Source organism: Vulpes lagopus, chromosome 6 (assembly GCF_018345385.1).
Source record: "Vulpes lagopus strain Blue_001 chromosome 6, ASM1834538v1, whole genome shotgun sequence".
NCBI lineage: Eukaryota > Metazoa > Chordata > Mammalia > Carnivora > Canidae > Vulpes > Vulpes lagopus.
Genome location: NC_054829.1, coordinates 14,656,600 through 14,668,736, shown reverse-complemented (window position 1 = coordinate 14,668,736; position 12,137 = coordinate 14,656,600). Strand labels below are relative to the sequence as shown.

Below are 12,137 nucleotides of genomic sequence, written 5' to 3'. Positions count from 1 at the left end.
TGTTTGGGGTTTTTTGTTTCTTTTTTTTTTCTTTTGTTTTTTCAGATTGTCAGTTCAATTAGAATATGAAGCATGATTAAAGAAAGTTGTATGAAGAGCATATGAAAATACTGCCACATAGGGGAGAAAGCAAAGATTCTAAGGAGGGCACAGCATGCATTTCCAAGCACTAGAAAAGTCATCAACTGGGATCCCTGGGTGGCGCAGTGGTTTGCGCCTGCCTTTGGCCCAGGGCGCGATCCTGGAGACCCAGGATCAAATCCCACGTCGGGCTCCCGGTGCATGGAGCCTGCTTCTCCCTCTGCCTCTCCCTCTCTCTCTCTCTGTGTGACTATCATAAATAAATAAAAATTAAAAAAAAAAAAAAGAAAAGTCATCAACTATGTATCCTTTTCATTTTTTAAAGATTTTATTTATTTATTCATAAGAGACACAGAGAGAGAGAGAGAGAGGCAGAGACACAGGCAGAGGGAGAAGCAGGCTCCATGCAGGGAGCCAAACGTGGGACTCGGTCCCAGGACTCCAGGATCACACCCTGGGTCAAAGGCAGGCGCTAAACCGCTGAACCACCCAGGGATCCCCTCATCAACTATATACCCTATTTGTGTCACTTCAGAGAAGATGTTTGGGACAGGTCAGTCCCTGTGGGAAATGGATAATAGGGAGAAGAAAGGAGCTATGACTTTAAGGCTATTTTTTGAAGTCAATGTACACTACTAGGCAACAAAGACAAAGGAATTAGAAGGCAGGGTTTATATTAGCTAGATGCCGCTTTCAGCCTGTAGCAAAAGATACCTTTTTGAAATACTTTAAACAGGCAAGACTTTAGTCTCTCATGTCAGAGCATTCTGAGAGAGGAAGTCCAAGGCTGTTTTGGTGGCTCCACAGAGTCCCTTAAGGGCTTAGACTTCTTACAGTTTTCCACTTCTACACCCATGCTTTCTGTTATCCAAATTACCTCATAGTCCACAATGGCTGCAGAGACTCCAGCCATTGCGTTTGCAATCCAGTCAGCAGGAAAATAGAAGGTAGAGAGTATAAAGGAGTACTCTTTCTAGGTCTGGTGGCCTTCCAAGAAGGATCAAGAGGCTTCCACTTAGATTTCATCAACAAGACTCTTAGTCACATGGACAAAATTGTTGAAAGAGAATCTGAGAAATGTATTCTTTTAGCTGGGCTCACTGTCCCTTTAAAGAAACTGGAGGGTTGCCTGCAGGGAAAAAAGAGTAAAAGGAGGAAAATTAATATTATTAGCGTTTAGCAATCTCTGTCATAAGCCAGGCCTGGGTGGAGAAAAAGAAAAAAATGAAAAACAGTTTTCAGCCAGCAGGGCAAAGTCCAAACAATGTGAATCTCACTGAAGCAAATGAGAAGAAGGCAGGACAGTCCAGTTGGCAAGCCTGTCTTGGGTTCAGGACTCATTCTTAACCACATATTTTTTAAATGTGGTTGTTTTCAAGCTTCTAATATATAGTTTATATTTGCTCTTATGGATTTAATTATCTGCCTTTTCCTACCACTAACAACAAATAACTCAGTATGAGATAGACAAATGTTCCAAATAAGTCAATACTGGCCCATGATGAGGATGAATTAACTTTTTTAAAAAATAAAAATCTCTGCCTCCAGGGGCACCTGGCTGGGTCAGTCAGTGAAGCACCCTACTCTTGATTTCCACTCAGGTCATGGTCTCAGGGTTGTGAGATCCAGCTCCATGCTTTGGCGTGGAGCCTGCTTAAGAGTCTCTCTCTCTCTCTCTCTCTCTCTCTTAAAAAAAAAAAAAAAATATCTAACTCCAAATTTCAATATCCCAGGGCATTTTGTGTCTTCAACCAAACTTTTTTTCTCCTATTTTGAACTTCTTTTCTTGGCTAGTTTTCCTGCTTTCTTTCCACATAGTGATCTGATTGGACACTGTGCCATAATACACCCACCTGGACTCTGGTAGGTATTTTGGTTAAGATCTAGATTAAATGAACCCTACTACATGTAGTTACCTAAGCCAACAAATGCATATTATCTAGAGATGGTATACTGAGGCCCAAATAGGGGCAGCATTAACTATTCAGTACCCCTAACAGAACCCTTGGGTAGGAAGACTCAAAACACCGTAATTCATTTGCAGGCTCTTGTTCCTATGAACTTTATGCATTATTTCAACATTATACATAAAAGTTATGACTTGCATTTTTATTACTGCTTTTGGCCCCCAAAATTTTCATCTTTACTAAGAGTAGCTAAAATTTTAGGGGAATTACTTTATACTTGTTGACAAGTATGAAGCAGAAAGAGTCCAAAAAGAAGCCAGAAGCATGGGAACATGAGAAGTGTACTGAAGATGGAAAAGGTCAAGGAGAATCCTTTTGAGGAGCTCAGAAAACAGTAGCTTAATCTGTAATTAAAGTTTAGTCTTTAACTTTGGGGAAAATTAGGTCATCTACAATGTTTGGGCTCAAAAAATAAGCAAAAGAAGAGCAACTCCACTATGACTGTCTCTTCCTTATTTCTAGCTGCCTTACCCAATACTTAACTCTACTCTAAGTCTGGCCCTAGAGAAATAAGGTTCATTTTGTTGGGTATGAGCTGTAGAGCTCACGTTTTGCCAACAGTATGATCGTAGGAGTTCCATTTTGCTTTCCAAAGCAACCTGAATCCTCCTCCTCACCCATGTGAACCTTCCTCAGGAACAAACGAAGAGACCTGCTTTTTGGTACTTAGGAGAACGGGTCAGATGATGAATATTTCAACTACCCTAAGAAAACACAGTGAGGCCAAAACACAGAATTGAGATGCTTCAGGAAAAAGCAAACTACTTGATATGCAAACACAAGCATTTCTCAGATCCAGAAGTGGGAAGTGAAGTTTCCTGCCTCAAAGTCATTCTTCAGGAGGAAAACAGTTGGAAGAAAAGAGAAGCCAACATATGGCAGGTGTGACCAACAGAGATGTGAGTGTTGCCAATCCAAAAGTCCAAAATAGAGTGTCCTTGCTTCTTCTCGTCTCTTAAAATATTTCTACATGTAAATCACCCATAACTATGTCAGATCCCAAGACAGTTGAAATTACATTTAATTATATTTAGGTACAACCATGATGAACAGTATTTAGAAAGACGTGTCAGCGATAAAGTACATTTTGTTCACAACCACATTTCTTGTCAAAGCATGGAGCTCTTAATAGCATTCAAACTAAGAAAAATTAGTTCTTTACTAGAGAATATGTTTTTACCTAGAGAATAAGTATTATTACAAAATACAATGTTGGAAAACTATAGTTTAGGGAAAAATGCAAAAATTTTATTGTCAAACCTGATATCTTATGCACTGTTCTTTAATAACTAATAGAAATGAAGCAGATTCCAGTAACATACTACTAAATTACCATCAAGATTCATATTTCATATATATATGTGGCATTTTCTACGAGAGTAAGGGCTAGAAACTCAAAATAAGTAAGGGGTTCAGTCTCTATCATGTTAAAATATGTTTTATTATTATGTAAGTATGGAAAGACCAACAGATCAAGAGACAATTGCCCTTGAAAACATAGTTGGTTATACTCACAGATTCCCAAGAGAAGGGGCATACTGTGTCATGCAGGGCCCCGAGGGGAGGCATAGAGGTCTGCTGGGACACAGAGGGAGTAGAAAGAAAATTGCATGAGAGACTTTATTATGGTTTCTCTGGGAAGGAACTAGAATAGGGGAAGCAAGGTAAGTAGATTTCGGATTGGTTAGTTTAAAAAAAACCTTTAGTAGAGGGTACCTGGGTGATGGTTAAGGGTCTGCTTTTGGCTCATGTTATAGAATCAGAGTTCTCGGGTCCCTGGGTGGCTCAGTTAATGAAGCATCTGCCTTTGGATCAGGCCATGATCCCAGGGATCCAGCCCCACATCAAGCTCCCTACTCAGTAAGAAACCTGCTTTTCCCTCTCTTTCTGCTGCTCCCTCTGCTTCTGCTATCTCTCTCCGTCAAATAAATAAATAAAATCTTAAAAAAAAAAAAAAAAGAATTGCCTTTCAATTGCTGCCCTGGCATGCTGCGCTGTATATCATGTTGTCCAGAGTTAAGGAAAATAAACAAACAAACCTCATCTCTGGAATCTTCCAGAGCAATTCACAACAGCCATTGAGGAAATGCATTAGGTCACAACACACCTCCTGGGTTTACCACCCTTCTAACATTCAATTTAGTTGGCTCTTTCTAGTAGCAAGCATGTCACGTGGGCCTTTGCAAGCATAATTCGGTTTCCCCTATGAGCTTCTGTCCATTCTATCTAGATGAATCGGTCTATTTACTACTACTTCTGGGGAAAGCCAAGCAACATGAGCCCACGGAGGCTTCCCAACATGGTTAATGCTCTATGTGACACTGTAGGGCTCATCACACTTCTTGATTTCTGTTGGAAGAAAACGAAAGTATATTTTAAAGATTTATTTTCAGGCACTCCAATGACCCTCATTCTTCAAATCCAATGCCCTTGGTAGGGTGACAAATAGCCAAATCAGAGTAAGAGAAATTAAAACCCAAGGGAAATAAATAATCCCTGCTCTAAGATATCATCTGATATGCCAGGGCACTAAAATATAAAGGTACCAATAAGTAGCCATCCATGTTGTTTACCTCTCAAAGTACATTTTTCTTTGTTTATTATAGTCATTTCATAAATTACAAGGAAATGGACAAATTATGAGAAAAAAACGAAGATAAAGAATAAAAGATTATCCAATGCAACCCATTTTTGAAAATAATTTATCTATAGAGTTTATAAATAAAAGCATTATTAGTTCATGTTACTTTAGGAGAAAAAAATAATATTACCTAAAGTCAACAATCATATTAAATAAAAAGATACTCATTTGAAAGAGAACAGATAATATTCTCCTACTCAAAATTCCTCTTCTATTATATACAGACACATGGCCTAACAGTTTATACTGTGTAATTCTGTAGGTCATAGTCTAGAATGCATCACTTAAAATGTAATGGTAACCAATTAGACCATGAATCAGACTCTTCTTATGCACCAACCACTTCAGATTTTGTCCCTCTTGTTCATGTTGTTCCAACTACTGCCATGGGCCCTATTCTATATGAGTTCCAACTCTTGTCAGGAAAGTACAACTTGACCTCACATCACCTCCTGTTCAGGCTACATAAATAACCCCAACCCCTCTAACCTCCCTACTGATGCCAAAGAGTGGGTACCAGCAAGCTAGACCCTATTGACACCCGCACCACCTCAACTTGAAAGTGGTACAGACTATGTCCAGTGGGATGAAACTTTGACCAGTGGAAGATAGGAACAAGAGGTTACGCCTTTGCTTCACCTGTTCCATTAAACTGAGAAGAGACTTTTTAGACAATGATCCTTAAGAATCAGCAACCATCCACATTCTCTAATTGCTCCTCTCTTCTTCCTTGCCTCACTCTCTATGTCCCTCACTATTGTTTCCTAAGATTATGCTCCTTAGTCAAGCAGTAGAAAAAAAACACTTGCCCTCAGGCTCTGCTTTCTGGAGAATCTAGACTAAAAGAGACATTTCCATGAATATCTTAGTATAGTTATCTCTGCTTATGTAGTGTTTGATGGTTCACCAAAGCACTTTCAGAATAATATCTCATCGAAACTTTTAATATGAGCTTTTGGAAACAAAGAAAATGAGAATAACTAATTCATTCTCTTGATAAAGTATGAACCAATTATGCAAAACAGATAACTTCAAACTTTTCAAAGCTATATCTTTATGTCTCTAATCCAGACAGTTTTCACTGGGCTTTAATCACTAAGACTTTATTTTTTAGGGATTTAATTGAGGTCTCATCCAACTTGTGATTAAACAAGAATTTCCGTCCATTCCTCATCCTGTTGTTTTCGTATGTTCTCTTCTCTGCATTTGTGTCAAGGAGCTTGACATTACCTGTTTTTATACTCAGGTATCCTGGACATAATTCTTATCTTAAGGGTATATATGGTGGTTATGGCTATGGGCATAAAGACAGACTATCTGGGCTCATAATTCCAGCTCTGTGACTTAGGAACTTTGTGGACATCTGCAAGTTGCTTGATTTACCTGGACTTTTGCTCATATATAAAATTAGGATAAAAATAATACCTACATCATAAGATTATACAAAAGATTAAATGAATAAATTTAATTTGAGCAATGCCTGGCAAATATTAAGCATATAACCATAAATTTGTTTACTTCTTTTTCTTCTGCTACTGTAATTCTTTGGAGGGATGGAAGAATCACAAAGTTAAAGTCAGAAAGACTTGAATTTAAATCTTGGGTTTACAATGGAAGAGTTGCTTGACCTGAGTAAGTCACTTGGCTAACTCTGCAAGTCTACTTGTTGTCTTAGTCCCTTTGTGAACTTCCTTATGTCCATAATTCCTTCTCTTAAGCCCTCAGAATTAGGATATGTTCACACACTAAAAATCTGTCATATTTTAGAAATGTAATAAGGTACCTACAGTGTATTTTAATAACACCCCCTGCTGGAGATTGGTACAGCACTAGTAATCAAACACATTAACATTTTTACCGAAAAACTTAGAAAAATGTATAGGAGATGGAGTAAATCTAAAAACCTAAAAAAACAGTGGAATCAGATCAGGTTTTACCACTAAACAAGCCTGACATATGTTTACAGTCCCTTTGTTTTTCTGAATTGCATAAAATGGCAGTGCAAAACTGAATTTTCAATGGTCACCAAGACACAAGCACCTTTGAAGGACATGATTTTCATCCAAAGCCCTTTCTTTCCTTCCTGTATTTCCCATCATGCTCCAGAGGTAGGATTCTGGCCCTGTATTTGCACTACTGCTCCACCAAGAAATTCCCCATTTTCTTAACTCATATTCTTCATCTTGTCCATATAAAAATATTTATGAAGTACCTATACCAGGTAGATGATAACCAAAAGAGGAACATCATTTCATAAGACCTAGTTTATTGTCTAGGAAGCAGAAACATATAAAAATGTTGAAAGAATCCAGATATTCTATAGAGATCCTCTGATACCAATAGGTAGGTGTTTTATATGTCTTCTCTACTCTCATATAATTAGACTAAGCCATTTGAGAAATGGGATGGTCTTACTTATAAATAGGCACTAAATAATTGTCACAAAACTGCAGACAGTTCCTTCTTTTAAAATGCTATAAATATTCAAGCAAGGTTCCTTTTAAAATGTCTCTAGGGTTCTACATTTTAACAAATAAAAAATATTACCTATTAAATTACTTGCTAAAACTTACTTTTCAATTGCCATGAAAATCTGTGTTTCTCTAAGCATGAATCTGAAGTTAGATTCTGTTGACAATGGAAAATCCTTTATATCTGAAAAGACAAATTGTTCATGGTCAAATTTCTCTCTAGAATATTTTTGCATTATCTCATTATATGACATATTTCATGAATGTTCTTAAAGGCAAAATTAAAACTCCATTTGACCCCCTAAAAAAGATTAGTCAAATCCATTACTTGGCATCTGTTAGAGGTGATGACCACTCTCTGAGGCTATCATATTTAGTCTCCTCTCCATCTCTCCACCAAGTTTTCTATGGTGCTAAAACCTATTCTTTGGATTTGATTTTTCTTTTTTTGCATCAATAAACATTTACCTCTCTGTATGACTCTCACCTCAGAGGTGTTCAAATATTTGCTCCATCATTATCGCCCTTAGTCATTATTTATTGAGCACATCACCCTGTCCCTGCAGTGTCCCCTAGTTCCAGGCATGCCTCACAGCTGGGCAATGTATCTCTCAATGCAATCCTATTTGTTTCCTTCTTTCAATACTCATACATTGGACAACACAAATAATCTTTGAAATCCGAGGCTAGTGTCATTATTGAAATAGAAAAGATGGACATCTTTTCAATAATCTTTTTTTCCCATTTTTTTCTCCCATCTCATGTGAACCAGTTCAAAACCATTTAAGTTTGTTAAGTTGAGTAAATAAAAAGGGAATAGAGTCCTATCCGTGAAGCAGCTCAATTCCATTTTTTTTTTTTCAAATTGAAAAGTCAACCCTGCTATTGCAGCATTTCTTTCCAGCCTTTCCTTCTGAAACTCCATGGGAAAAAAAAGAAAAAAAAAAAAAAACAGAGTAGCATAGACACATATTGCACATTTATCTTGTTTTAGACCCTGAACGTCAAGGTGATGCCTGGAGCAAATATTTAGCCAGGCAAATGGTAATCTTATCAAAAGAAGGATTTATAAGAGAAATACTAGCACAAAGCTCCCTGCAATGGGTGAATGGCTTTGGGTAATCATCACTATTCTTTGCACTGATATTTGACAACATCCTTCTCGGCAACAGCTGCTTTATCACTGCCTTTAATGACCATAAACCAGAAAATCTTGCATAATTCAGCGAGAGTATTCTGAAGGCCCTCCGTCTGCCTGAGGATGTCTGCTTTGCTGAACAGTTTCTTTCTTGGGGATTTCTTGACTAACAGGTGCATCATTATACACACCAACAATTGGCAGAGTGAGGAGTGCAGTAATTCAGTGTGCAGTGCCTTCTGATAACTACATAAAGAAATGAACTTCCTTAAGGAAGAAAAAAATGGAGAACCATTTAACTTGTCCAAATGCATTTAAGCTGATGTTTTAGGGAAGACAATTTAGATTCTGAACAAGTATTTGTGGCTCAATCTCAATCTTCTTTCCACACAGCTCTGAGTTTTGCTCACAAACAGAACTACTTTGGGCAATGTTATTTTCCCTTTGTAGGCTTGCACTATTTCTGAGTTCATACAGACTAAGAGTGCTCAAAATACTGATCAAGTTAAAATAGGGTCTTGAGAAATTCCATTCAGCCAGAAAGGAAATAAAATAAAAGTTTCACCTATGGAAAAGTTACCACAGCTACAATGAGGACAAATTCCAACCTTGATTTAAAATCCAGTTAAGTGTCCAGTCCATGACCTTTGGAATGCATCTTCGTATCTCTGAACTTTTATTACTGAAACTAAAAGCTGGAATTGCCAAATGCTTCCTTAGACATGGGCTTTGGAGAAATTGGGGAAGGTTGTATGGACATATATTAAGCTTTTAATATACACAGAATGCGAAAGAGTACAGAGTGCACAGATTGTTAGAGTATCCAGAAAATGTGAAGTGTTAGGTTGGAAAGCCTCATAACAATCAAGAGGTCTAGGGTTCTGACCCACAACAGACTACGTGACCTCAGACTCATCCCCTGGATTCAATAACAATGATAATGGTCAACTTAAGAAACTTAGGAAAGAATAATGTGCTATACAATTATGGAGTAAAGCCACTATTGATGAAGTTAATATTTTATTGAGGAGCAAAGTTGCCATGATGGCTAAGGATCTTTCACATAAAGTCCTTCTTTGAGTAGAAAGCCACCACCAGCATTAGACCTCATTATCCTTTGTACTGACTCTTGTGATAGTCCCTCCTGGGTTCTCTCTCTCTCTGATCCTCTAATAATTTAAGTCTTTCTAAATTATAGTCACTGGATATTATAGTCACATCACTCTTTTTCTTAAAACACTTCTGAAGATTCCCCATTGCCAGGTCCAGCTGCTTACCTTAGAACCCACACTAAGAGAGAGCATGAAAATTCCATCAATCAGGAGTAAATGACATGCTCACAGATCAGGAACTAATCACTGGGCACCAGACAACCCTAGCAAAGCCCTCAGCTGCTTTTCTATCTTGTGCTCATTTTTCCCCCTCAGACACCTGCAGCTTCCAGCTGCTTAAAGATCTGGTTGCTTCTTAACCTGTTAACTCATAACCCTCAAGCAGTTAGCCATTGTCTCCTTTATTTCTCTAGAAGGCAATGTGTCTCCATCTCAGCACTTGAATTTTAATTCTTTATCTCTGAGACTGCCCTCCATGCAAAGTCACAGGGCAAAATTTCCCCCCTCTGTCAGTGTGATTAGTTTGAAAAGGACTGGCACAAAATAATTAGTGTTTGTTGAATGAATGGACCTGCCATCCACCATTAGCTTCTGCTGCTTACAGTGCCCAGAAGTTACTATAGATAAGATGATACCTTAATTCCAGTCATGCTCTTTTCTCACTGGATGCTCAAAGTCAAAGTAAGACTCAAATAAGTCTTTTTAAAACTCCATATCAGGGGATCCCTGGGTGGCTCAGTGGTTTAGCGCCTGCCTTTGGCCCAGGGCGGGGTCCTGAAGTCCCGGAATTGAGTCCCACGTCGGGCTCCCGGCATGGAGCCTGCTTCTCGCTCTGCCTGTGTCTCTGCCTCTCTCTCTGTGTGTCTCTCATGAATAAATAAATAAAATCTTAAAAAAAACTCCGTATCATAGATTTTCCATGATTATATATAAATTAATGAATAAAAATGGCTCTAAACAACTGACCTTCTTTCTTTCCCAATTTAATTTAATTTCTAAAAAAAATTTATTCTGCTCCTACTTTCAAAATATTTTATGTTTTCACATTTTAAAACCTTTCAAAGTTTATTAGTTCTGTTAACAACAACCAAGCATTTCCTTTGTCCTGCAGCTCATTCTCTTGCTTAGATGTTGTATTTGAGCATTAACCTTACAACCTGCTCTGGTCTACCCTATTTTTTTTTTTCCTTTTCCAAATGGGGCAACAGGACCTGAGTAAACACTATATGTACTTTTTCTTTGTTGGACAATTTTACAGCATAAGATACCAGAGAAAAATATTGACCTTGCTTTTGGAACACCTGATTTCATTCTCTTTACAGAACCAGCTACATAATTTTCAGGATCCAATCCAAAATAAAAATGAAAATTTTTTCATTCTTTGATCAAAACACAGGGGGAAAAAAGCTTTTCCTTCTTTTCAGTGGTCTCTCTGTTTTTCATTCTCTAATAGATCTATGGGATAGATCTATTTAATGCTGCACTACCTCAGATGTGAGGCCACTCCCCGAGTGAGTGCAGAATCTTACAGATATCTCAGCTCCACAGTTCACTACTGACACACACCCAATCCTGACCCTCCCCAGTACCAATTCCCAGAGCCCTGCTTGTGGGCCAAGACTCCAGTGACTATTGGGTTGGGGAGAAGGGAAACAGAAAGCTGAAATCCAATCCTAGAGAGGTGATGAGGAGGCAGGATGGGGAATCACATATGAACACAAGTTCCAAGCCCCCTGCATTGTCCCATCAGACTAAATTTACAAAATAGAACTTCAAATAGAAAATTATTATGGGGTTCAAGATGGCAACTGCAGAGCAGAAGGTCCTGTGGGACTGTCCTAATTGCACACAAGATAGCCTTGCCTCTTCACTTTCAATACTGTCTACTCTCAGGGAGAAAATACTCCCTGTGCCTCCGTCTATAAGACTTCTCTCACAATTTTCTTGTAGGGTTAAATCGAATAATGTTTGTAACTTGCTGCATCGGTTGTGAATAATCATCCATAACAAATGCTTAATGTGCCAATAGTTTGGAGCACAGCCTGACTTCTTGAGTTCCAGTCCCGAATTTGTTTCTTGCTTGTGAGAGAGACTTGAGAACATATACTTGCCATTTACTTTAGAATACACCAGTCTGTACATTGAGATAGCACGTGCATGTCACTTAAGTTAGTACAGTGCCCAGGTGCTACCCTAAAAAGTGCATTTGAGAAATGATCAGCCAATATGTGAATGCACAGTCCAGAAGGCAGCCAGCTATCCTTCAGAAAAGACACATTCCTGGTACCACTACAAACATCCCTATACCTGATGATTTGCTGATTTTTCTACTGATGGTCAAAATATATGACTTTTTAAAATTATTAAAAATAAAGGTATGTCAATCAACAATTCCTTGGTAGAATTAAATGCATATAAGATAGTTGAACTGTCTAAAGTAATTTAGGAATACTCCTTACTCTTGATTGTCAAGATACTGAAGTCTAGTGCAACTTGCACACTTAGAAATAGCACATTAGGCTGAATCCCTCAACTGTCTGGTGTCCAGCAACAAACTCTGGAATTGTGAGCTATATGCGTGGGCTCTTGGAATCTGCTTCAGGAAACCTTTCCTGCAAAGTCAGAATTGGATCATGCAGAAGGACAGAGAGTTGGGATATCTTTTAGCCAACAGAACAGATCCTATGAATTGACTTTTTTTAGTGCATGTGAATAATTGTTGAATTA

The 12,137-nt window shown here is 38.2% G+C and overlaps 1 long non-coding RNA gene across 1 annotated transcript in view; it reads right to left on the bottom strand.

Annotated features, from left to right (window-relative positions):
* Positions 1-476: 476 nt before the first annotated feature.
* LOC121493689 overlaps positions 477-12,137 on the bottom strand; it is a 55,853-nt gene continuing 44,192 nt past the window's right edge. Inside the window, exons 2-3 of the long non-coding RNA XR_005988529.1 lie at positions 7,263-7,344; positions 477-1,210 (exon numbers count right to left, since the gene is read on the bottom strand). This is a non-coding gene — a long non-coding RNA (uncharacterized LOC121493689). The remainder of the gene's footprint in view (positions 1,211-7,262; positions 7,345-12,137) is intronic.